Source organism: Equus quagga, chromosome 19, assembly GCF_021613505.1.
Source record: "Equus quagga isolate Etosha38 chromosome 19, UCLA_HA_Equagga_1.0, whole genome shotgun sequence".
NCBI lineage: Eukaryota > Metazoa > Chordata > Mammalia > Perissodactyla > Equidae > Equus > Equus quagga.
Window position 1 is genome coordinate 41,275,344 of NC_060285.1, and position 27,878 is coordinate 41,303,221.

The 27,878-nt window shown below is 41.3% G+C and overlaps 1 long non-coding RNA gene across 2 annotated transcripts; it reads right to left on the bottom strand.

Moving 5' to 3' along the window:
* Positions 1 to 449: 449 nt before the first annotated feature.
* LOC124230569 (uncharacterized) lies at positions 450 to 25,133 on the bottom strand. Of its 2 annotated transcripts, XR_006886215.1 has the most exons (6): positions 25,022 to 25,133; positions 24,092 to 24,180; positions 10,655 to 10,848; positions 4,028 to 4,215; positions 3,499 to 3,577; positions 450 to 730 (listed from the first exon to the last, which is right to left on the bottom strand). It is a non-coding gene; the product is annotated as an uncharacterized LOC124230569 (long non-coding RNA). The 2 variants fall into 2 exon arrangements; XR_006886216.1 differs by lacking the exon at positions 4,028 to 4,215 and having other exon boundaries at positions 10,470 to 10,848.
* Positions 25,134 to 27,878: the final 2,745 nt, after the last annotated feature.

Sequence of the window (27,878 nt, forward strand, 5' to 3'; positions counted from 1 at the left end):
ACTACAAACTGGTAGTTAGATCTAAAGCTTGATCTGACAAAACTTAAAAAATTTTTTTAACAGAAATACTTTATAGGTGGTATTGTAAAATTCCAATAGGAGCCACGTAATTTCCTTTGGCCCCTCTGTAATGTCAGCAACCATTGCAGACGATTGCCTGGATTCATTATTTCGTTAGGGGTGTGTATTGGTACTTTAGAGGTTTAAAACAAATCCCACGAAAAGAGCTCACGTTCCTCTGTGATTCGGGGAGAGTGGTATTTGTTATGAGCAGACACTCGCTGACGCTCTAGGGCTGCAGTCAACAAAGTAGGAGGAGGAGATGCAGCAGCTTCGCCAGCTAGCCTGAAACAGAGCTTTACAATGTTTCAAATTGTGCTAACGAATCTCATTGAACAGCGGGGTTGTGATACTCAAAGATGGCTGCCTAAACTGAAAAGAAATTTAAACGCAGGTTCCAGAGCACTTCTACCATGAAGCAGAGAATTCTGGAACTCTGATGTCATTCCCTTTGTGATGGCTCTTCAATCAGATTCCATTCCTTTCATTAAATAAGAATAAACAGATTGACGGATTTTCCCCCCTCTTGTGGAAATTCTCCTTGTCATAAATGAAAAGTCAGTTGGGTTCATTTATAGACAGTCCTGTCAAGAGTAAAAAAATCACTTACCATGAAAAGCAAAGAGAGCACGATGAAACAAAGCCGCATCTCTTTTCCTACCCAGGACATCTGCAAGCAGTTAAGGTGCTGGAGTCATTCTGGGCCTCTGAGCATCAACTGCTAAGCCACTTGTTAAGTTTTCAGTACGACTCACTTCACCGTGCAGACTGAGAATTTATACTAAACGAAGAATTGCTCCCAAGAATAGCTCTTTTTAAAATAAGGCATTGGTTAGAGTAATTTTTTATCTAACAAGCAGTAATGAAAAGCAACATTTATTTGCATAGATGTTGCATAGAGCCCAACCAAGTCCTACAAAAACAAAAGATTTCTTATTTTCCTATATACCTAATTGAAGGCAAAAAGGAAATGAGATAATAATCATAACTTTTTAATCGGCCAAGGAATATTAGGGAGAGTGTTGGGGGAGGGTGGGGTGGCAGCTGTGAAAATGACAGATTTGCCGTCATAAATACGAACACCATCTAAGGTGCCTAAGCTCACACTTGGCATTACTACAAACCACCTGTGAACTTACAACGTGTCACGCTTCAAAGAAGCCTAGATACGTTTTCAAGTGCAATCTTTAACACTCAATTACCTTTGACATCAGTTCTATCTCAAAATTTATGACTGTTTCTGAATACGCTTAATTATTTAAAAATGCAGTTCATTACAGCTTTTCATTTCATAAATGGTCATAGAAAATAGTGCCATGCATGTTCGCTATTTGTTTATTTATTTCCTTATTCGTGACGGATTTAAGACAGCCTCTGATGATACATAAAATAAGGTGAGAAAAAAGAAATAAATAGAAAGCAAGGAAGACATAAAACAGGGACGGGAACGAGGTCAGTCCACAAAAGGTGTGTGTGTGTGTGTGTGTACTTCCAAGGAGGGTGCTGCCCACGCATGAAGAGACTTTTCTAAGATTCAAGAAAGTCTCTGAATAAACCAAGTCGTGTTGGCTTCGTGTGGACATGGTTACTCAAACCTTCATCAGGGATAACTTTCTCCCAGCCTATCATCAGTTCGATGACTTTAAAACTTTTAGGTGAAAAAACAAGTAAGTCTTGGGGCCAGCCCAGTGGCGTAGTGATTAAGTTCATGTGCTCTGTTTTGGCAGCCCAGGGTTCACTGGTTAGGATCCCAGGTGCTGACCTAGCACTGCTCACCAAGCCATGTTGTGGCGGTGTCCCACATACAAAATAGAGGAAGACGGGCACGGATATTAGTTCAGGGCCAGTCTTCCTCAGCAAAAAGAGGAGGGTTGGTGGCAGATGTTAGCTCAGGGCTAATCTTCCTCAAAAGACAAACAAAAACAACCCACAGATAAGTTTTTAAGTGCAGCATACAATAGAAAGCCATAATTTTACCTATTTGAGATCATCAACTCTTTCAGATTTCTTTAGAAATATTTTCCCTAATTCTACAGCTAGTACAATTTTCAAAGGTCATAGAGTGCCCTTTGAACCTTTCTAAGTCTTTTGCAGAGTTTCTAAAAATTAGAGTATGGATTATATAAACGTTTTTTTCCTAATTTCAGCATGGAAGATTCTCTGCACCACGTTCCGACTCCAGTCAGTCTTGTGAAGAGTATTCCCCGAGGGCTTCCAGGCCCTTGGCACCTGCAAAGTCTCACATCTACCTATTCATTTTTTACTTATTCATAAATTCATCAACCTAACAGGTATTTATCGAGTACATTCTATGTTCCAGAAGTGGCACTAGGCATATTGAGGAAGGACTGGAAAAGATACATGTTCTGTCTTTAAGGAGCAGAGCAGGCACAAGGCCTGACCATGATTCCCTTCCCTCGAATGCACGTCCCCCATGGAGCTCCTCAGCAACCCAGGCTCCCTGAGCTTGGTATTCCGTTTGACAAAGACCAGCCCAAAGAGATATAAGAAAAAACATGCTCGGATTTCTGGAAAAGCTTCCTTGATGAAATGAAAGACTAAGCTAGAGCAGAGACTTTGACTCTGCAAAGAATGAGCTGTTGAACAAATGCCAGCAGCTGGGTCCTTTCATCTCAACATTTTGTATGTAAGAAAAGCAATCTCTATTTGCTTATGCCCCCCTGAGTCAAAGTTTCTGTTAGCTGCGGCCTAAAGCACTCCTAATTAAACCAATGAACTCACAGTCTATTTGAAAAATTAGACATGGATAACCATAAAATGCAAGACAAGAAGAAAATGCTGTAATACCGGCTCCAACAAAGTACTATCACTTTTGAGGAATGTAAATTATTTCCATCTAGGAAATAATTGAGGAAAAAGAGATGCATGGGGAAAAATTAGGAAGAGAGGAAGGGAAAAAATGAGATGTTTGCTGTTGCATGTATTTCTACCAGTAAGTCTGCTTTAGAAATAATTTGAGGCGATGCACCCTGATCAAAGGTCAGACAACAGAACTGTCACCTTGCAGGACCAGGTAACATGGAAGTCAGCGGGAGAGAGACGGGAGGGAGAGGGAGCAATGAGGAATAACCAGGTTTTTTGGACAGAGTTGGGGTAGCTGCACTGGGAGAGAAGAGAAGTTTTAGGAAGTTTTGATAAATGTTGAATAATGGGATTGTTCCTTTCCTTTCTTTTTTAGACACTCCAATAATGATTTGTATCATTTCTTAGGACTTTTGGCAGTGGATGTATGTTCCATTGAATGAAATACTGTACAAAGAAGAAACTTTAGGCAACTTAAGAAGAGACAGAATATTCCAGTTCCATATACGTTATCATATTTAATCATCACCACAACTCCATGAAAAAGCTATTATTATTATTTTTAATATGGGGAACAGAGGCTCAAACCACTAAGGTATGCACCTCAGCTCTTACCTTGAGGAAGCTGCATAGTGAGAACTGAATAGACTTTGCCCATTTCCAAGTCCTTTCTCTTTCTTCTACACTATGTGACCTGGAAAAAAGGGGAGTGGAAAACATAGGAAAGCAGTGGATGCAAAGAGGGCGGAAGGAAACAAATTCCTTAGACAGCAATTTCAGTGAAATTCCATAATATACTAGAAGCTAAAGGGAAGCTCTGTTGCTCTGTATAGGGAGGGCAAAAAATCCACACAGTTTTTTTTGTTAGGTGGAAGGTAGCTACACTACTATCTGGGTGACCTTGGAGGATGCACTTAACACCTCTGAGTCTCAGTTTTCTCATCCATAAGATGAGTTACTATGATGAGTCAATGAGATAACGCACGTAAAGTACTTAGCTACAGCGCCTGGCATGTTGTAAGCTTCAAAACTGTTAACTATGGGTATCATCACGATTACCCTAATTCTTTCTCTTTCCCCTCCCTTCTGTTCTTTAAGAACATTGGTTTCCAAGAGGTCAAAAAAGGAAACAAGAGGTGCCTACAGGCAATGGAACAAAATAATATCAGAAGACTCCGCAACGTGAATGATCTTGGACCATCACCAAGATGAGCAGGACTTCCCTCCTTGGCCGGTAAATACCATTCACACCACTCCTCATGGAGCAAGGCTTCCGGAGCGCCAGAGCAGCGGCTCTGCGGTGGCTGGAAGGGAAGTCGTCCTGCAGGGAGACTAACAGGAAAACCAGAAGGTCACAAAGGAAGGGGCCTCCCACTCTCTAAGAAAGATGAAATCAGACTGTTATTCTTCCACTTGATGTTTAAAACACACTGGGTAAACTCAATTTTTTTAAAAAAAGCATATGGCCATGCCATGACTTTTTTTTTTTGCATGCTGTTACACTTGACTCATATGATTCCTCAAAATGCCTAAACTTACAACCGTTATAAATAAACCTTTTGTTGGAATCCTCATAATTGCGTCTTAAAACTTTAATATAGCTGTAGTTAATGGTTTATAGACTGTTGAGTGAATAAACCCAAAATGTACACTAAACAAGCATGGGACCCAGGAGGGTAAACAGTTGAAGGCAGGTGCACAGTGTAATCTATACCAGGCTGGGGAAAGGGCCCTAATAAGATAACTTAAGCTTGAAAGGAAATCCTCTGTGCGTGAAACATGAGACACATAGGAATTTTGCAGCAGGAAGTCCCTGAGAATAAAAACAGGCTGTTTGACCGAGTGCCTCTGAATTCCAAATAAGGCTTGCGGGGAGCAGACAGCGCAGTGATGGCAGCAGTAACAAGTGGCCACTAAAGTTATACAGCCTTTAATCTGTTCCACCTCTGGATCATTGCCTGATCTTCCAATTTCCTTTCTCTCCCTTGGTTTCAGTGTTGACTCTGGGACCTGAATCCCCACATAGTGTGAACACAACAACTTATTAATGTGGAAGTACTTTAGACTTCAGATATATAATTTCAGAGCTGGGAAGGGTTTAGGGACGGCTGATCGGACCCAGACTAGATCCGCAGTCTCCTCACTTGGATGCCACCAACACAGTGAGGCAAAAACCAGGAGTGCCACCCTCAGGCTGTGGGACAGATGGAAAACTGGGAGAACTGGCTGGAAAGGAAAGTAAGAGCAGGGGAGGGCAGAGAAAGAACAATGGAATAGAAACACAGTGTGGGGAGTGGCAGTAAGACTGTCTCATAGCATCTATGACTCAATGTCCGGTCTACCCTTGGGCTAGACTTTACCGTAGGCGACTGGGTATTAGAGATAGAAAGGAGGGTGGTGGGTGGAGGGAACTTCAGTCTACCTTTTAGTGAGTTCTAAGTCTCCAATCAGCGCTTTGGTAATAAACTGGGAATCAAATCCTCCCCGTTTCTCAGCTTAGGCAAGTGGGATATGTGTTCTTCCATATAACACCAGTATCTCTCTAAATAACACACAAGAACTGTTATTTACTTAATATTTTACAGTTTGCAATAAAGCTTCATGGTTAAAGCTTTGGAATCAGAGAGCCTGAGATCAAATCTTACCTCTTACTGGCTATGGGACACAGGGCAAGTTATTCATTCATTCAGCAAATATTTATTGAGCCATAATGTGCCAACTAGAGATATAGCAATGAACAAACAAAGTCCCTTCTTATCTCATGGAACTTACATGCTCTTGGGGGAGAGAGACAATAGAAGGTAAGTAAATATATGAATATTAGACCATGATAGGTGCCAAAAGGAAAAATATAAAGCAGGGAAGGGAGATAAGCATTGGGGTGTGGGGCTGTCATTTTAGATAAGGTGACCAGGGAAAGCTTACTAAGAAGGTGCTGTTGAAGAAAAGAATGCGAAGGAGGGAGCCACGGAGATAACCGAAGGAAGAGCTTCAGAAGGAGAAAGTAGCCAGTGTGCTGGCCCTAAAGTGAGGGGAAAGGGAAGGTGCAAGGAGGCCAGAGGAGCCAACTGGAGCAAGCAGGGGGAAGAGTGGAACAAGGCGAGGCCAGGGCGGCCACCCAGTCAGGAGGACCTGGTAGAACACAGGGTGGATTTGGGCTTCAACTCTGGGTAAGATACGAAGGCGCTGGAAGGTTTTGAGCAGAGGGGTGAGAAGATGTGACTCAAATTTCAACAGGAACATTCTGCCTGTTGTGTCTTAGAATAGACTGAACAGAGAGAAGGGTGGAAATAGGGAAATCAGTCAGGAATCTATTGCAATATTCCAGTCAAGAGAGATGATGGCTTATATTAATCAACATCTCTGTGTATCTTTTTTCTCATCTACAAAATGGGCATAGTAATGCTCACTGTTTTGGGTAGTCAGTGAGATGTTGCATTAATAAAGTCATGTGTCCCTTAACAATGGGGATATGTTCTGAGAAATGCGTCACTGGGTGATTTTGTCATTGTGTGATCATAGGGTATACTTACACATGCCTGGATGGTATAGTCTGCTCTGCACCTAGCTATATGGTATAGCCTATTGCTCCTAGGCTATAAACCTGTACGGCATGTGACTAGCCTGAATACTGTAGGCAGCTGTAACACAATGGTGAGAATTTGTGCATCTAAACGTATTTAAGCATAGAAAGGCTACAGTAAAAATATGGTATAAAGGATACAAAAGTGGCACACCTGGATCGGGCACTGACCCTGAGTGGAGCTTGCAGCACTGGAAGTTGCTCTGCGTGAGTCAGTGAGTGAGCGGTGAGTGATGGAAGGCCTGGGGCATCACCGTACACAGCTGTGGACTCTAGAGACACTGCTCACAGGCTATGCTAAATTATACAAAAAAGATTTTCCTTTTTCAATAATAAATTAACCTTAGCTTGCTGTAACATTTTTACTTTACGAACTTAAAATGTTTTAAACTTTTTGGCTCTTTTTAAATAACACTTAGCTTAAAACACAAACACTCTGTACAGCTGTACAAAGATATTTTTCTTTCTTTATATCCTTATTCTATGAGCTTTTCTTATTTTTAAAATTTTTTCACTTTTTTTGACCTTTTAAACTTTTTTTTAAAAAAACTAAGACACAAACACACGTTAACCTAGACCTACGCGGCATCAAGATCATCGACGTCACTGTCTTCCCCTCCACATCTTGTCCCGTTGGAAGGTCTTCAGGGGCAATAACATGCTGGGAGCCGTCCTCTCCTATGCTAGCAATGCCTTCTTCTGGACCGCCTCCTGAGGGACCTGCCTGAGGCTCTTCTTGAGGAGTTGTCACTCTTTTCAGAAATACGTCAGTGGTTTTCATAGTTTGCATATGGTTTGCATCTTTTTTTCATCATAGATTTGCTTGTAAGCAGATAACGCACCATGAACATTCTTCTCTATTAATGAAAACTTTTTGGTGTTGGGGTCCATGTTTTCAAACTTTTTAAGAAGTTCGTCGAGGTCTGCAAAAGTTTCTGCTAAACCCTTCACTGTGAATTTTCTTGGGAATTCTTCTTTTTCTTCTCCTGCAGTTTCCTTTTTTTTTTTTTTTTAAAGATTTTATTTTTTTCCTTTTTCTCCCCAAAGCCCCCCAGTACATAGTTGTATATTTCTCGCTGTGAGTTCTTCTAGTTGTGGCATGTGGGACGCTGCCTCAGCGTGGTCTGACAAGCAGTGCCATGTCCGCGCCCAGGATTCGAACCAACGAAACACTGGGCCGCCTGCAGCGGAGCGCGCAAACTTAACCACTCGGCCACGGGGCCAGCCCCCCTGCAGTTTCCTTTTCTCTTGCCTCTTCTTCATCTCTGTGTTCCTGTTCCAGTTTCAACAACTGCTCGTTAGTCAATTAGTCAGGAACCATTTCTAGGAGCTCCTCAATGTCATCCTCATCCACACCCAAGTTAAAATTGTTTGCCATCTCAACCTCAGCCTTGTTGATTTTTGCAACGTCCTCATCCTTGGCAAATCCTTTGAAGTCGTGGATGAACCTCTTGAGTGTCTTCCTCCAGATGCCATTCATATACTCCTTGATGACAACGCTTCAAGCCCAAGCAAGGTTCTCGATGCAGTCATAGATGTTGTGATCCTTCCAAAATTGAATCAGTGTCTTCTCAGTTGCAACAATGCCCTGGGCAAAGGTCCCCTTCAGATGGTAGGCCTTAAAAGCTACTACAATTCCTTGATCTATTGATTGGGTCAGAGGTGGTATTTGGAGGGAGAAACACCACTCTGATATTGGGATGAAGAACACTAATAAAAGGAGGATGTCTGGGAATATTATCAACAATAAACAAAATCTCAAGAGGTATGTTATTCTCCAAACAATACAGGAGGGCATCTTGGAAGAGGAGCTGGGTCATCCACGACTTCTTCTTGCTCCTGTGGTACACTGGTAGTGTGCACTAATGATATGCTGGAAGGCCCTGAGGTTCTCGCTGTGCCAGATCACAAAGGGTTTCAATTTGTAGCCCGCAACGTTGTCCCCAAGCAAGACTGTTTTCCTGTCCTTAAAAGCCTTGAAACCTGGAATTGGCTTGGCCTCCTTATGGACAAAAGCCATTTCAGGCATCCATTTCCAGGATAGGGAGGTTTCATCCATATTGAATATTTTCTTTGGCAAATAATTTTCCTCCACAATCAGCTTACCTAGAGTTTCCAAAAATTCTTCAGTTGCCTTCACATCAGCACTCACAGATTCACCACTCACTTCCACATTATGTAACGAATGATTCTTGAATTGTTTAAGCCACCAAGAGCCACCAGTAAATTCAACATCATAGTTGGGTCCATCCATTTCTTGCAACATCACAAGCAAATTTTTTGCTTTTGTTGTGATCATCACGGTGCTGAAGGGGGTACACTTCTTCCTGGTCTTCAAAGGTCATTAGAAATTTCTCCAGGTATGACATAGGCCCTCCTCAAATCTTTCTTCATTTCATTGCCTTCAATGAAGCAGATCCTTTAACAGCTTCCATCACTTTGTTCTTGTTCTTCAAGATTTTCGCTACGGTGGAATGGGACATGCCTGACTGGCAAGCAATAACCATCACTGATTTTCCACCTTCATGGCCCTAATCACTGTTAATTTTGTTTCCAGGTCAATCACTCAACATGGCCTCTTGAAAGCAACATTAGCAGTGGATTTTGGATGCTCAGGGGCCATGATGAACAAAACAACATGAGATTAAATCAAACACAAGAGAAAATGATGCAATCAAGAGACGCGGTAAACACAAGATGTGTGAGGCTGCTGCCGGTCTAACACAGCATATTGTCTTACAGTAAACTTCATTTTTAATAAGCAGAAAGAGCACACTGAAATAATGATAAAAAGTATAGTAAATACATAAACCAGTAACATAGTCACTTATTATCATTATCAAGTATTATGTACTGTACGTAATTGTGTGTGTTCTCCTTTTATATAGCTGACAGCACAGTAGGTTTTTTATACCAACATAACCACAAACACATGAGCAATGCATTATGCTATGACATTCCAACGACTACAGTGTCACTAGGCAATAGGAATTTCTCAGCTCTATTATAATCTCACGGGACCACCCTTGTATATGTGGTCTGTCATTGAGACGTCATTATGCAGCACATGACCCTTAGAACAGTGCCTGGCATATAGCAAACACTCAAATATAAGCTATTGTCAAATTAATGAACAGAAACCTCTTTAAATTGGAGTTGGGAGGCCAAAAGGGGGAGCTCTCACACCCCACATCGATAGCAGAGCCCAACAGGAAGGAGAAAGACCTCTTTACTGGCAAGAAGCTCAGCCAATGAGAGACTGTCACAACTCAGTCGATGAAAAGCCACTACACCTCTAACTCTTTGTTTAAAATAGCCCTCTCAACTTCCTCTTCCCCCCATAAAACAGTTTCTCCTCCCTTGCTGCGGAGGACTTGCACGTGGCTCCACCATGGTTGCAGATCCCAAATTGCAATTCTTTGCTGATCCTAAATAAATCCATTTTTGCTGGAGAAATAATTGGCCATCTATTTATTTAAGGTCAATACTATTACATGGTCTTCTTTGAATCTCTCAATTCACTCCATTTTTTGGATACAGAAATTGAAGCTTAGAAAACTTAAACGACTTGTCTAAAGTCACAATATCTTGACAGGGTTACAGGCAGGACTTGAACACGAGAGGTAAGCCTGTGTGCTTTACGCTGGGACATGTTGCTGCCGCTTTCAGGGGAATAACTCACTCAGCCTCATTCTAGTCAATGTTTGCTCTGACTCTGGTCATCAGATTACTTAGTCACTCAGCAAAGTGCTTAGCAAACTCTGGGCCACAGAACTAGTAGGTTTGACGGATGGAAAGAGATAGGGAGAGGTTCAGAGCACAAGGCCAGTCCTAGTTAGAGCAGGTCCCCTCAGAACGTAAGGAAGATAAACATGAGATATCCTAGAAAGAAGGAAAAGAAGAAATGTAGAAAGAAGATGAAACATGTTGGCACACAGGAAAAGCAAAAGAAGAAAAAGAGAAGTAGAGAAAGAGAGGATTAAATCCTAGGGACAGATTTTACCTTCTTCAACATCCCGCCCAGGGCTGTCACTGCTTTCCTTCTTCTTCCCTATGGTTTTCTTCAACAACTTTGCATTCCACCTGCTCCAAGGCTTCCACATCTCTCTTTAGCATCCATCAAATGCAGATGGCCAACAATACTGAGAAACCATTACGGGAGCAGAAGACACACAGAAGGAAGTTTACCTCAGATGAAGGCCAACTGAAGAGCAGCATCATTGTCATTAGGCGTCAGTTAAGAATGCAGAGTGATTTCTCCTTGGGATGAGCTATTCATGTTAATTTTTTACCAGGAACGGCAAACATGCTTTTCCTTTCAAATTTCTCTTCCTTCGAAGGACAGATGTCTCCCAGGGTCTTTTTCTTTTCCTCTACTTGTTCTGAAAAAAAAAATATGTATATATATATAGAGAGAGAGAGACTAATAGAAATATTTTTAATATAAATAAGCCATCCTTCTGTTGTGAAATATCCCAGTACAAACTTAATTATTTCCGCCAGCACCCACAGGATAGTGTCTTCACCCATGCGTGTTCCCCCTTCTCTTCATTAGACAGCTTAATGTGAGTTTATATTCATTAACAAAGGTAATCCTGGCTTAATTAGCATCCAAATTTATATGTCCTCTCTTGTAGAGATAAGCCATCAGAAATTAATAAAAACGTCTTCTAATTTATGCAAATCACCATAATCAGATTTGTCTTTAATTTTATGTGCATTAAGTTTCTGTCTAGAAAATGAACAGAGCTTGGCAAAGGCCAGAACACATACAAATCCAAGCCAGATAAAGAAATCCTCATTCCTAATAAAAATGTGGGGAACAGGGGCTGCGCCCAGGGACAAGACCTTTTATTAATTCGATAGCATGTGAAGGTAACAAGGCCATCTTCAAGCTATTTCATTTCTTCTCCAGTTAAATCAAATCTGAAAGATAGAGTCAGACACCTGGGGGTTGTAAAAATGTCAGAGGATGAGCCAAATGGCAAAGATAGCATTAGTAGGGTCAAGTTCATTTTCACTAGACTGAGAAAATTAAAGCTGGAACACTCCCAAAGAACCTTGACAGCTAAAGAAATGCAAGGATTATAGTAACTGACATTTAATCATCCTTAACGGATTGTTAGGTAATATCTTTCAAATCTTTACCAATAAAGCAGTAGGCATGTTTTAAAAAATGCTTTGCTTTGGTAAATGTAATTAGGGGATTTGAGCAAGGAGCCCCAAACATCCAGCCCAATTTTAATTTTGGTGGCACAAGCAATGGCTCCCCAAAGACCTCACCTCTTAGCAGTGGCATCTGCTCACCTGATTGACGTTACAGGAGGGAACTATGTCAAAATCTGTAAAACGTTCACAGCCACGTGGTGTCAGGGACGATAACTGGATAAGTGCATGCCAGTTATTCTGGTGAAAACTTAGGATTTCAAGTAAATGCCTTTTCCCATGGTACTTACGGTACCCTACTATCTGTCAGTCTGAAGCGTGTTCCCTAAGCAGGTCTGGGAAATCACACGCAGGCTATGGGGAGCCTCAACTGGAGTAAGTTAGAACAAGCAGGCAAGAAGAGAAAAATGTATTTTGTTCATTGAACCAGAGGATGAATATCAACCATTTTATGTCTTGTTTTCAAAGGCTATCAAATACCTAAGAATTATCAAGAACAATAATGCCTTCATTTTCTTTTCTACTTGACCAGTGGGTTTGTATTAACTTGGCAGTCAACTCTACCAAGCTTGAAAAATAATTAAATTTAGTTAAAGAATATTTACAACTATTTGTACAACTATTTGTATTTAACTTTTCGATCCTCTGTTACTGTCATCTGTTTTATATTTTTAAAACTGGAACAAAAATTATTAAGCAGAGTTTGAGTAATTTAAAGCATATAGCTGGAAAACCTTTTTTCTCTGAATTGTTAGGAAAGAAATCAAGAAAATCTCAACCAAATCCAGTCAATTTTCCCCAGGACTGTTTCACTGAACAGCTCCTAGTGGTGTCATTCACATCATTAGCTGTGAGAATGGTACTCCCTTCAGTTGTGCAGTGCACAGCCTGTGCAGCCCTACATGGTGGCTCAGATTTTCTCTAGTCTGCTCCTCTCAGAATGCAGACTTCATGAGCCAGTTTCTGAGTGTCCACTCCACATTGTGCAAAGAGAGATTTTCATTCAGAGACTGTCTGCCATGATAAAGTCAAATTAGTCGTTTGTCCCATTTTGCCAAGCATTGTATTATCTGTCCCAGTTCCCATGTATGAATAGCAATAATAAATGAGGGTAGTAGGTTTATCTGTTAATATTTATTGAGAAACTATTATATGCTAAACACTCTGTTATCTTAACTAATCCTCACAACAAATCTATGTAATAATATTATCACCATCTCCACGGGATGATTCAGTTAATAAATTAGAATATGCATCTAAATCCAGATTTACTTAATCCCAAAGCACGTGCTCTTGTCCCTGCATAATTTTACCACCGTGCTATTCTAAGAGCAGCCTTTGATAAATGGCTAAGCAAAACTCCCCCAAATGTGATCAGTTGTCATAAAGATGATGCTACAACATAAAAGGGAGTCTTAAAGTATTGTCTCGACTTCCTAGGGAAGATGGTGATGCGGTTAATATGAAGAAGGGTATGGGAAAGCTCCCAATGGAGACACTGCAAAGAGGATGGCGTGAACCGAAGGCAAACGACCTGCTGCAGCAGAGGATTCGAGGGGCGACAGAGCTGTGCAAAGCCGATGCAGACACGGAAATGAGGAGCTGGGGATATGAGACAATGCAGATCGAAGGCACAAGCTACCAGATGATTCTACGACCAAGGGGAAGTGGACCAGACTAAGGGAATCAATATCAAGAGGCTCAGAGGCAACAGAATCAACGGTGACAAGTACATCAAGAACACCGCCTGGCTAGGAGAAAATGGACTAAATCAGGACTTTAGCGGGGAGAGGGAACATTCCAGAGGAGCACCAGGTGATTGAGTCAGGACCTGCAACCAGAGGTGGCCCCAAAAGAGAGGTTCGGATTTCTCAAGAAGAGTTTGGGCCAGAGCTGGAGGTGGGGGAAAGAGGGCAGTCTTTCCTGAGGGATTATCCTGTCCTTTGACCAATAGGAGCCGGGCGGGGAGGAGGCCACAGGAACAGACGGACGGACAGATGGATGGACGGAGAAAGGGTGGAAGCAAAGAAAGCAAGTTATTAGATTGGCTGTAGCTTAAAGCCTCATTGGCTGTTTGTAATTGGTTGGCGTTGGCGTTTTGATCTCACAACCTCGAGGCGTTTACAGGCTTGAGTTTGGGTTTGGTTCTGCAGGTCGCCACGGCATTAGAGGCCCCTTAGTCTAGTGGCCTCCTTGTTTAATTAATTTAACAATGTTCACCAAATCCCGTTTCCTTTTCTCCTGGCTCAGAGCTGAACTACTTTCCCCAGCCTCTCTGGCAGTGCCACGTGGCCTGTGTGGTTGAATTTGGCCAGTGGGATGAGTGAGGCAATAGGCACCACTTTGTGGATAAAATGGTCAAGATACATGCATGTCTTCTCCCCATTCTCCTTCCCCATCTGCTGCCTGAATGAAGAGGGCAGCAAATTTCTGGAAGTAGGTACAGCCACAGGTGGAAGGAGCCTGGGTCCCTAAATAAGCACATGGAAGCCAAGCAACCAGAAATACACATTGCACTGTGACAGGAGTGAGAAATAAACTTCTGCTGCTGTAAGCCACTGAGGACATGCAACTGGTCTCTCACAGCTGGTAGTGTTACCCTCACTAATACAGGCTACTACAAATGGCTTAGGAGTAGAACCTAGAGGAAGGCTGTGGAGACTGAGAAATGAGTGATAAAGTGTCTCTGAGGGCCAGCCCAGTGGTGTAGTGGTTAAGTTTTCATGCTCTGCCTTGGCAGCTGGGGGTTTGCAGGTTCAGATCCCAGGAGCCAACCTATGCACTGACCATCAAGCCAAGCTGTGGTGGCATCCCACATGAAATAGAGGAAGACGGGCACAGACGTTAGCTCGGCGACTATCTTCCTCAAACAACAACAAAAAAGGGAAGATTGGCAACAGATGTTAGCTCAGGGGCAATCCTCCTCACCAAAAAAAAAAGTATCTCTGAAACCATTTAATGCTTTAAAAGTTGGCAAAACTCTCTGAAGGAAGTAAGCCTCCACGCACTCAATTATCCGATTGAGGCGCCGGAGTCAACAGTGACGAGATAGAAAAGTCCTTGCCTTCATGAGGCTTATATCCAAGAAGTTCAGGCAAGAGGGTTGGAGATAGACATTAATAAGTTTCTAAAAAGTAATTAATTAATTTCAGATAATGAAAAACGCTATGAGGGTAACAAAATTGGATGATTTGATAAAGGTGACAGGACGGCTAGCCACCTCGGTCACAGTGACCTCCCAGGGAAGGCCTCCCTGGGAAGTAATTTTTGAGCTGAGAACTGAATGATGGAAAGAAGCCAGACATGTAAAGATCAGGGGAAAGAAGAAACAGCGAGAACCAAAGCACTCGGGCGAGAACAAGCTTTGTATGTTCCGTGGGCAGAAAGCAAGCCAGTGCTCTGCAGCCTAGGGCAGGAGGCGGAGAAGGCCAGTGGGAGAGGTGACCGCGGCAAATCAGGGAGGCCCTCAGGGGCCATGCTCTGGAGCTGTTGAAATTTTCCTTTTAAATTGATTCTTAATGTAATAGGAAGCAATGAGAGGTTTTCTTATTCTGGATTGCATAGGCAGCGTAACGGGGCTTAGCAGAGCTCTATATGATTACATGTGTGAAATGTCTCACGCCCATGGCAAACTTTAGTTGGACTTTGAACTGGATGATCAGGTGGAGACAAGGAAATATCCCTGATTTAAAAAAAAAAAAAGAAAGAAAGTCAGGATGGAGAACCCCACACACACGCTTTTCTCTTGGGTGGCAGAGAGTTTGAACCGGACATCTCCAGGATATGGCAGGCTTTGAAGACATCTGCCATACTTGTCAATGCCTGTATTGTTCCCTGGGTTATGAAAAAATATCACTAGTCAGGCGTTGGAGAGTATGTACAGGGTGGGGGGTGGGGGGAATTTGTCCTCAGTCTTTCTCAAGGTCACCTTACAATTTGTTCTGAGGCATTATTCTTTTCTTCGGAGTGCTATTTAAATAAATAAAAACAATTCAGAAGCCCTGACATTTGTATATATGGATGTGAAATACCACAATATATTTTAAATTGCAAATAAGGAAACAAGATATTTGTGTGGAAAGGACAAATATGTTAGTGCTACTCTTTCTGACCAGTCTGATGATGTTGAATGCCAAGGTTGTAAGCTTCCCATGATGGCCCTCAGCGTCAATTGTCTGCAGGATTCCTCCCTGCCCCAGAGAGTTGTGATGCAGAAATCTGCATGCCAACTTATGATCCTGAATTACTAGTGCGCCTGCCGAAATTAGCCATCATTTGATTCAGTTGTAGTCTGAGCATGGGGATGTTAGGTTCAAGGTTCTGCGTTAGTTGTTTTTGTTTTTTCAAACTTGTAGACATAATGCTTGCCATTAAAAATTGAATCAACAGCTATTTCTTCTCCTGCCTAAAAAAACTATCATGAGTAAACAAACCTGCCTTCATAATCTAACACTTGTTTAGCATCAATAAATTTTCTGTCATTTTCTTTAATTTGTGGATGTGGGTGAATGAGCATGTATGTGTGTGTATGCACGTGCATGCATGTGTGCTCGTGTGTGCGTGCTCGTGTGTGTGTGTGTGTGTGTGTGAGTGTAGACTCAACATGTCTTGACATCTGAATATCTTGAAAATATCTTGAAAAATTACCAGTGACACTGGCTGCCTGATAAACTTTCTGTTTTCCAGAGGCACCAAGCCACAGTAAGACCCCGCTGGTAGGAACGGAGAGTCTCCTTGTGTGCCAGTGACTGCCCCCACAGCTTTGGTGGCTTTGCGTCAAGAAGCCAATGCCGTGGCACAGACCATCCACCTCCCATGCCTTGCTGTGCAGCCTGGAAACTTGGCTTGCTGCCACCGGCACCAGATATGGGTCTCAGACTGGCCGGAGCATGAGGATGATAAAGGGCCTCCGAAGTGGTGTTTCATAGGCCAGGATCACACGTTTATACACGTGTACATTTATACAATGTGTTTTGTACATTTATAACTGTGATTTCACTAGCAGCCCAACACACAAGAGATATCAGAATTATCATCAGAATGTCTTCATTATAAATTTCCTAGGACTAACGAAGGTCTGAGAGATGTGGATCAACCATTATCAAGAGAGGGGCACCCTGCCTGCTCTCCACCACAGGAGGGGGCATCTGCGAACACATTTTGAAGGCTCGGTTCTCCTAGAAGGCCCTCAAATGTATGTTTTGAAAGGAAGGATGACAAATCCACAGATTCCTCACAGCATGCCCCAACGACACGCTGCAGTACATTTTCCCTTTTGTCCTTTCCCAATACGATTGAAGCTTAGAAACTTTCAACTTTTTCCAGTATTTGCCATTTTTCCCATTTTGTTCTTTTCAGAATTAAATCACCTCAAAGAAACCTACAGCAGTTTAACTCAATTTCTACAGCAAATTACCCTGCGAGTCAGAGAGAACTGTAAAACCTTTTGAAAAGACATCATTATGCTTCCAAGATATTTGTTCTCAATACATTTCTATTTCCTGCAAAAATACATACGGCCTATTGCCGCCTTTAGAAATGTGATGAATTTCATTAATATAAAAAGCATTGAAGAATGAGTCTGGAAGTCTTGATTATTAATTACACCTATCACAAAGTGAATTCTCTCTAATGATTTATTAACCACTGCAGTTAACCCAAAACGAGTTTCTGCAGAAATTGGGTAAAATTACATGGGAAATTACTATTCCATATAAACTAGATAAATTATCCCAAGGTTATGTATATGCCCAAGTAAATTACAGCAAGAAAGCAGGAAAGAAAATAATGTAACTCATCACTCTTCCAACACCAGATTTTGTTTTTCACATTTTAATCTAAGGGAGATGATCAACAAGAAATCTTTTAAAAATTACACGGGGTTTTTGTGTGAGAACATCTAATAATTTATTTTATTGAAGGTATGTAGTTTCTTGTGTAACTTCCTAAACATTCTCTTTACTATCTATGAATAAAATTTTCCAGATGAAAAATAGCCCTTTACCGAAATATTTTTTTCTAATTTTCTAGTTAAGAAAATGAAGTCTGATTCCAGTGCTTACTAATTTTATAGAATTGTTTTAGAAAATATTAAAGATGGTGTCTAATTTTTATAGGGATAATTAAAGATATTTTGCATGATTGTTTTATCAGAAAAAGATAAACATGAACACAAAGTTTTATGCCATGTTAACAAAGTACACTGCACATGCTAGTCACGTACTATGGAATTTCATATTGAAACGATTGTCCTGCTGACACAGAAAACGCAGAGCAGTGCTGTAGACACTCGCCCCACAGTTCAATAGCACTGGGACTGAGCATGAAAAGCATCTATACATTTTGCTTGTCTACAAATTCATTCAATGATTAAAAATGCATTTCATAGAGAACGGAAGCTTAGATTATTTAAAGGTACGAACAATAAGGTTGAGGTGACACTTAGGTTTTAAGCGTATCAAGGCAAGAGTCCACTGTGAAGATAAAATTAGGTAAGTGACCTTGTTTTGTCAATTATGAAGTCTCTATAAATGTTGATTATTTTCTGCCCAACAAAACGTACAGGATTTTTAGGAAGATTGAAAACACGATAAATGTGACCATCTAACATTAGTTGTGATTATACTTCCTTAATTTCCTTCCCAAATTATTGTATTTTCCTTAAAGTGGAATGTGCCGGTTAAAGCACCGTGACACTGATTGACCGCGTGGAAATGCACTTAAGCTCCCCAAGTGGTCAGCTTCCACCCAGGGGTAAGACGAGGGGCATCGGCTCTAACAGCATGTGAATGTATTGTCACTCATCAAACGAGGTCGTGAAGGCGAGTCCATTTTGAAAAATCAATATTAAAATAAACTGGATTATGAATAAATGAAGGTGAGTGGGCTCTCCTGGACTGAAATAAATCTGGTCTGCAGCCTGTTTTGTGTGGCCCAGAAGCTATGAATGGTCTTCACATTTTTAAAGTTTAAGAAAGAAAAATAGAAAGAAAGAAAAGAAAAGGAGGCAACAGAAACTGCATGTGGCCTACCTAAAATATATACTACCTGGCTCTTTATAGGAAAAGTTTGTGAGCTGGGATCTAAATATCACAATTACAAACAGAGTTGTTTCCTGTTTCTTCAATCTAAATAAAGGTGCTAAGTAAATGTTTGTGTTAATGAGTATTTGAAATCTTAATTTTTACTACTATTTTTAAATTTTATGTAATTTTTGCTTTCATACTGGGGTATACTTTACATGCAATAAACTGCACACATTTAAAGTATATGCTTTATGAGCTTTCCAATGGAAGTATCATCCCAATCAACATATCAAACACGTCTGGTACCTCCAAAAGTTCCTTCCTGCTTCTTTCAAATCCATCCCTCCCTTCATCCCTTTCCCCAGACACCTACTGATCTGCCTTCTGTTATCACAGGTCAGTTTGAGTTTTACAGAATTTTATATAAATAAAATCATGATGCACAAACTTTTTCATCCAGCTTCCTTCACTCAGCGTGACTTTGCGATTCACCTATTTGTGGTACGTATTTGTAATTTGTTCCAGTTTATTGCTGAGTTGGATTCCACTGTATGGATATAACAGAGTTTTTCTTTTACGGATATAACATTCGCTTTTTCTTTTTCCTTTTTCCTTTTTTTTTGCTGAGGAAGATTCTCCCTGAGCTAGTATCTGTGGCCAATCTTTTTCTTTTTGTATGAGCTGCCACCACAGCATGGCCACTGATAGACAAGTGTTGTAGCTCTGTGCCCAGGAACTGAACCCCAGGCTGCCGAAGTGGAGTGCACCAAACTTAGCTGCTAGGCCACATGGGCTGGCCCTCATTCATTTCTTGATGGACACATGTCTGGGGTAAATATATAGAAGCAAAATTTCTCAGTAATATGGTAACTATATGTTTAACTTAATAAGAAACTGCCAAACTGTTTTCCAAAGTATTTGTTCCAATTGACAGTCTTTACAGCAATCCTTGCCCCACATTCATAACATTTCTATTGTCATTTTCTTAAACAGTTAGATGTGTAGACTTACGTCATTGTGGCACTAATTTGCCTTTTCCTAATGACTAATGATAAAGACGCTCTCCTCAACTGAACTCTAGTCAGGCTTCTCTGAGCCTTTTCCCTACCAGGCCTCAACGTTGGCCTGTGAAAACTGCAGACTCCCAGCACTGATGGTCTTGTCCACCCCACACAAGAGACTTGAGCAAACACTAGCATAGTTCCCAACAGCTCCAGGCCTCATCCCTGTGACGACCCAGCCCCCCTGAAAACGCTCATAGGCACACAAGCCCCTGAATCTCTTCTGAGAGCAGTTACTTTGGAAACCTTGCAATTATCAGCCTTTTCTCTGCCCTTGGAGCTATAAATCTACCACCCAAAACACTTTTCTCGAGACCCTGAGAGCCGTCTCCTCGAACACACACATTCAGGGAGGTAACTTCTTCTCTTGCTCCCAGTCCCTGAGGGATAAGGGCCAACGTCTTTGGGCTCCTTGCTCTAAGTTACGTCACTGCCTCTTGTCATAAAGATTCAAGAAGTTTGTCTCTCCTTGGGATAAGTGCCGATGAACAAACCAGATGGCCTGGTGGCATTAATTAACCCACCCTTCCTGCCTTTTGTAAATTTCCACTTCCGTGCCTCTACTCGAGCCCCACTGCTCTCCCTCCCTACCCCTCATCCTCCTCTAAAACGCCCAGGCACCTCTGCGCCAGTCAACGCCAACTTCCGCTCACTCTCGACTCTTCCCCGTTGTAACAGTGTCACTGAATAAATCTGTCCTCACCACTTTAACTAATGTGCAGCTTTGTTTATTTTTTGACACTAACAATGTTTAGTATCTTTTTATGTGCTTATTGGCTATTCATGTATCTTCTTTTGTGAAGTACCTGTTCAGATCTTGATAATTTATTATTGCTTTCTTATTATTTAGTTGTAAGTTTCCTCATATATTCTGAATACAAGTCCTTTTTCATGTATATATATATATATATATACACATATGTGGCAAATAATTTCCGCCAGTCTGTGGCATGCCTTTCATTTTCTTCTTTATCTTTTGAAGGGCAGAAGTTTTTTAATTTTGATGTAATTTAATTTATACATTTTTATTTTATGGTTTTATATTAGTAGGGTTCTGCAGAGACATAAAACCAATGGGATGTGTGTATAGAGATGTACATATAGATAGTTTTATAGAACCAACAGGATGTGTCCTGTTGGCTCTCTACCTAACTATCTATCTTTATGTATGGATATATCTATCTATCTATATCTACATATCTAGATCCAGAGAGATAGAGATAGAGATATTTATTTTAAGGAATTGACTCCCACAATTGTAGAGGCTTGATGAGTTCAAAATCTGTAGTGTAGGAAGTAAAATAAAAGGTATCTTCAGAAAGCTTAAAAGCTTAATGATTATACCAAGTTAGGTCAGAGTGAGTTAATTGGGTAACAAACATATGTATTTATAACAGTCTAGTGCTATGAAGTTTGTTTTCCAGGATCTGTACACAATGCAGTAAATTAGCCTTTGCTCCCTTCTCATCTGACCAAACTCACATTTGGCTGAAGAGTGACAGCCTAGTTGAGGCACCAGGGAGAAATAAAAGAGAGAGAGGCTTCAGGGTTATGATACTGAAGGGAGATGCTACGGAGGCTGTGGGCAGAGGCAACAGAAGGTTAACAGCGAAGAAATGAGGAGAAAGGAGCTTTCTGTCCGGGGGTGTCCAGAGCCCATTTCATCACATAAACACCTCAAGCTCAGTAAGTACTGGCGCTACATGAAAGCACTGGTTTCATTACTTCAAATAATACGAGAATAGACAAAGTAAGCGACTTCTGGGAAGAAATCCAAAAAGCACATTTAATAAAAGGGCTATTTTCTCAAATCATAACCTTGGATACTCCAGAAAAGGAAAATTAATCAAAGATACATTCCTTTAAAAATACTTTAAAGATTTGAGTTGCACAAATGTGGGTAAGGTGGAAGGTTTTCCTCATTGAATGGTGGGTGAATGTTCAAGGTAGCAGAGTCATTCTGGGGGAAATCAATTCAACGTTAATAATAAAACGATGGAATTCTTCAACACATTATTGACTATCGGCACATGCAGGTGAGCTCTCACTGGGCTAGGACACTGTATCAAAGTTTTAGTCCTAATTATGCTACAGATACAGAGTAAGCTGCTGGGGAAACAAAACGTTTGAACACTTCCTCAACCCCCATTCCTAGTTAATCCCTCCACAAGGCACTTTCACTTTTATTACCTTAATAAACTTAGAATAAATAATAAAATAGAAAACCTTGGAAGGTGGTATTAGTATCTCCACTTTACTGATGAGAAAATTTATTTCAGATAAGTTAAGCGGTTTCCCAAAGTCACACAGCTAATGGTAAATCCAGGAGCAGAACCCGAGTCTAATTTCCAGGCTATGTTTTACACATTACACTATCTTTCTTAATAACTCATTCACTCAGCCATTCATTAAAACTTATCGACTGCCTACTATATATCAGGAATTATGCCAGGGGCTAGAGACACATGAATGAATGAGACAGAACCTTGTCCTCCCAGGAGCTCATCATCTAATAAGGAACAAGACGTGAATAAATATAAACTTTGTGTCACTGGTTCTTACCCACATCTATAATTATAGGAACTAAGTGCCCTGCAAAGACATCTCCCACGATCGTCGAGTATTCATAAGACTTCCACAATCTCATGAATACATCTTATCAGTTTCTGCCTATTTGAGAAATAGTGACCAATGGTCTATAATGACAAAAGATATGGTTTGACTTGCATGGTAATGACCTGAACAGTTATCTTTTTTATTAACTTGTATTAGTTTTGAACGAATTTTACCTAAAAAAGATCGATTTTGAGCTTCCTTGAAAATGTAGTAGATACTGACCTGCATTCCCACATGGCAGTAACAGGCTGGAACCCAATAGTAGCTGTCCTTTATTGACAAGGTACTTGGTCTCCAGGTTACCAGTGACCCACCTCTCTTGTTTCACTGACTGAAGCTACTTTACTCATTTCTTTACCTGCCTGGCCATCAGCCAAATTTCCCTGGCCTCCATCCCTGCCCCTCTCAGCTGGTCACCGCTGCATCGAGCTCTAAAAACCCCGTGATTCCACTGAGTCTTCCACAGGAGGACCTTAGAAAGACCCTGTGGTCAGAGGGAGAGAATGTGTTAATATTTGTGCCATGCTGTTTAGGACAGATACAAAATAGGACTGTTTTTACAGAAAATTATCTTTCAATTCTTTACTTACAACCCATAGGATTCAGATATATGTCCATAGAGAACCGAGTAGAAGCGTTTATCAGTCAGGGTCCAGTCAGGAAAAGAGCAGCCACATTACTGATTTTAAAAGAGGAAGTTTAGAATGGGGAATTGGCTAAACACGTACTGAAGGACCAAAGAAGCAAAAGGAACACCAGGCAATACAGAGACAGCAGCTGCAGGACGCAGCCTTTGTCCAGAGCCTGAGAAGAAAGGGGAAGGGTGGGAGTTTTACAGCCTAGGAGCTTGGAGGCGGAGACGCCCAAAGCTGGGATTTGATCTTTGAGGAGTGGTGCCCCCAGCTGCCACTGGCACCTCTGAGGGGGATTGGTAACCAACTGTTGCACCCCAGTGAAGTGCTGTTACTTAGACACGGAATGGAGAGCAAACAGGAAGGAGCAAGCCCCTCTTCTCTCCTGCATTCCGCATCTCCCTCTAGAGCTTTCTAACGGCAGAGCAGAAGCCCAGCCCCAGCATCACAGAGCATGAACATGTAGGTTTGGGGGTGAGGGGTAAGAGCCTGGTAACCAGCACGCAGACATAATGTGGTCCTCATAGCGCTCTGCTTTGTAACAACCGAGGCTTTGTAACAGGACAACGTGTTATTCTTGGCTTTTCTTCCCTCAGGTTGAGTTTTCTCCCAGAATGGTCCTCGCTCAAACACATTCCTGGAAGATCCGCCTGCCGCTTAGGATTATCAACATGTGTGACTCCCAAAGTACAAACAGCCAAGTCTCTCAGGTTGAAGACCTTGCTACAAAAGTAATTATAATAATGTGTGGCTCATATGAATCGAGGTATATGCAGCATGAAGCATTGATGAATTCAAAGAAGAGGCAACATTTGGGCAGCATCTTGAAGGACAGTCAGGGGTTCACCAGGAGAGGAGGGCAAGAGTCTTGTGGATAAATGAAGCGATACCTGTGCTGGAGGCCTGAGGGGGAAAGGGATGCGTGAGTGCCCGCAAGGGGCTGACATGCTTTGAGCAGAGGCTAAGCATGGAAATGGCAGCAGGTGGCACAGGAACTTCAGAGACTCTCTTTTTCTACCCTCCCCATCTCAACAGTCACCAAGCTCTGAAGATTCTGGAAAAGAAACCTCTGAAATTTGTTTTTATCCTTTCCACTCCCTCTTTCACTGCCTCATGTAAGCCTACCTCAAACCTCCTCGGGGCCAAGCACGCCGCGTATTTGTAGGGCATGCCAACTCCGGTCCCTCCTTCACACCGCTGCTGAAGTGATCCTGCTGAAACACGATAGGATCAAGTCTCCTCTCTGCCAAAACCCTCCACAGACCCCATCCCCTGTGTATGAAGCCTGAGTCCCCAAGCATGTCCCACAAGAGCCGTAACCTAACCCCTGTCCATCTTCCAATCTCATCTCCTCTACTCCTCCCTCCGCTTTAACCTCCAAGAAGGACGCCCGGCTGTGTTGCTGCCCATAGCCATCCAGCTGTTTCTCACTGCGCTGCCTCAGCATAAGCCTGGAATGCTCTCCCAGCCTCTTCCCCCATCTGCCTCCTGGTCCTCTATTAAAAGCTCTCTTAGATATCACGACCTTGAGGAACCTGTCCTGACCCCACAGGTGGAATGAACCACCTCTCTCTGGAGCTGTTTCTACCGCCTCTACTGTTATCCTCACCACGCATATCAAATTTGTTCACTTTAATTCTATCTTCTTTGACAAAGAACTTTTTGAGGAAAGAATTAATATATATTTTCATTTTTAATATCTGCTATGCTTGATAATTGCCAGCCTTCAGTGAAGTCAGCATATTGTGAAGTGTCTTGCATGCCGAGTTAAGAAGAGTTTGGCTATTTTCCTATAGGAAAAAAAATTTTTTTTCTCTCTCTCTCCCCAAATGGGATGATATACATAGAAAAACTTTCAATAAGAAAAAAAAATCAGTCTAAAATGCAAATGTTTATTCATGTCTTAGAATGAATCTTTAGAGTCCTTAATAACTTACTCAACACTATCACTTGTTGAAAGAAAAATCTATCCTGTGACTCTTTTCTGAAACCCTTCAGCTCCCCGGCCTCCCTCTCCTCTGCGCAGCCCTGTAGGGTCTCACCGTTAGCTCCTACCTCCGCTCTCGGAAGCCCCAGGCACCGCTTTCTCCCTCCCAAGAACGTTACAGCATCCTCCCTGTTCTCCTTAAAGTCGCCGCCTCCTCCGCAGCCGCAGGGCCTTCCGTGCTCGGCCCTAGTCCAGAGCACGAGCCTGAAGGGACAGCAAGGCACAGAAGACACCTGTTCACGAAGCCCCTGATGAGCAAGGCCCGCCCTCCAGGCGCCACCCTTCAGGGCCCCAGGCGGCAGAAGCTGCAGCGCCGGATTGAAAAAGGGCGGCCAGCAGGACGTGCAAAACGATGGGAAAGTTTTGAAATTGGAGGTAAACGTATGAAAAGATCTTTAAAACATAACTTGCATTTAACGAGGAAAAGTTAGGGGTGCACTCTCGTTAAGGGCCCAGGTACATGGCCGTCTTCGAGAGGAGTTCACGCGGCGGCCTGGAACAGACGGTTCTATTTGCCAGTCCTTAAGGGGTGTGCAGAGAAAAGAGAAATGCTCTGGGTCAGTGGTGGAGACGACTTTTTCATGGTCATTGCGTTCCCTCTTCTGCGAACACCTATGCATATCCTTCACCCATTTAAAAAAATTAGGTTAACTTCCTTATTAATTTTTAGTAGCTTTTTGAATAAAGGATATATTAACCCCTTGTCTATCAAATATATTCAAATGTTTTTCCTAGTCTATTATTTTTCTTTTTATATTGCCTGTAATGACTTTTGCTATTCAGAATTTTGTGTATATACATATAAAAGTTATATATATGTTTTTATTTATATTTACATTAATAAATATGTTTGCATATTTATATATTTACATTAAACATGTTTATTGTTTACATATACATATATACAATACATACGTACATATATACAATACATACATACAAATATACAATACATACATATATACAATACATACGTACATATATACAATACATACATACATATATACAATACATACATACATATATACAATACATACATATATACAATACATACGTACATATATACAATACATACATACATATATACAATACATACATATATACAATACATACGTACATATATACAATACATACATACATATATACAATACATACGTACATATATACAATACATACGTACATATATACAATACATACATATATACATTTACATGTGTACAATACATACATACATCTGGATGGATGGATTTATATATATGTGCATGTGTATGTATATGTAAATAATTCCATCTTTTTCTTTACAGTTGCCCCTTTTGCTTAAGAAAGTCTCCCCTCAACCAGAAGTTATGAAAATGTTAACATTTAGATCTTTAATCCATCTAGAATATATTTTTCTAAATTATGTGATTCAACTATTTTCTTCCAAGTGGATAGCTAGTACCATTTTTTTAAAGTCTTTTTTCCCCCAATGAGCTGAAATGCCAACTACCATATATTAATCTTCCATGTGTGCTGGATAACCTTCCTTGATTGCCTCAGATTCATTCTGTGCCCAGCCATGCATCCCAGGGAGCTGACCCCTAGGATCTGCGTCACCCAGGCCCCTTGCTTCCTGATTTTAAATGGGCTTTGGCCAATGGGAGGCAGAGGCAGGAGACCGGAGGTCAGAAGGAGAGAGGTCAGAGAGAATGTTTCTTCCCCAATATGTCTTCCTTGCTTTGTCACCAAAGTGCCTTGACCTCTCTGTGGGTTCCCTTAACCGTGACTACATCTCTATAAACAGGCACTCTCTAAATTCCGTTTCCAGTCTCTTTTGAGGGTACATTCTGCTTTCAGATGCTGTCTTTTCTTGTGCCTATTTATTTATTTTACAGATTGATTATGGCTGTTCGAATATATTTTAATACATACTCAATTTACTATCTGGTTGAGATATTCTTTTATTCTTATTCCTCAGTATTCTTCTACTCTTTCAATATTTTCTTGAAAATTCTAACACGGTAATTCTTTCAAATGAAATAATTAAAATAACCTGGTCAGTTTACAAAAAATTGAAATTATGGTTAAAATGGCACTCAATTTGGACGTCATTTGGCAGAGATTCTCCATATTTTGCTGCAGGTTTCCATCTTTGAAATGGCGCTGCTCAGTATTTTCAACTGCCCATTGCAAACCTCAACTGAATATGCACGAGACAGCTCAAACTAATTATTGCCCTTTCGGAATTCATTTTTATTCTCTCAGGCCCTTTCACTTGACGGTATTCACGCTGCTACACATGCTCATTTTCACTTACTCTTCCGCACTGCCTGCATCTACTGGTTGCCAAGTCCTGCTAATACTAAGGAGAAACATCCATCAAATTCTTTCCCCATCCACCTCAGAACTACAGACCCAAGTTCTCGTCAACTCTTGAATGAGCTGTTTATGTCCCTTAATCGGCCTGTAATCTCCAAGCCCCCCTAAATCTATTTTTCACACTGCTTCCAGAATTAGAGTTTTAAAATAGAGATGTGAAAATGTCATTCCTCTGCTGAAAACTTTCAACAGTTCCAATGTAACAAAGTCAAACATCCTTCCTATTCTTGCCCCAATCTACCTTCCTGGTCCCTTTTACTTCCATTTACCAGCCTCCCCAAATACACACACACGGCCCATGCTCTAAGCACGATGGAGTTTCCCAGACAGCTTGCTTCGTTTCCGTCCACGAAAATGCTCTAGTCCTGCACTGTCCAGTCCTAGTCCAGTGCTGGCCACATGTGGCTACTGAGCACTTGAAACACGGCTAGTCCAAATGGAGATGTACTGTGAATGTAAAATTCACATTAAAGTTCAAATATTTGTACCCAAAAAGAGAAAGTTAATGTCAAATATCTCATTAATGATGTTTTATTAATAATTATTACAGGTTGATAATATAGTGGA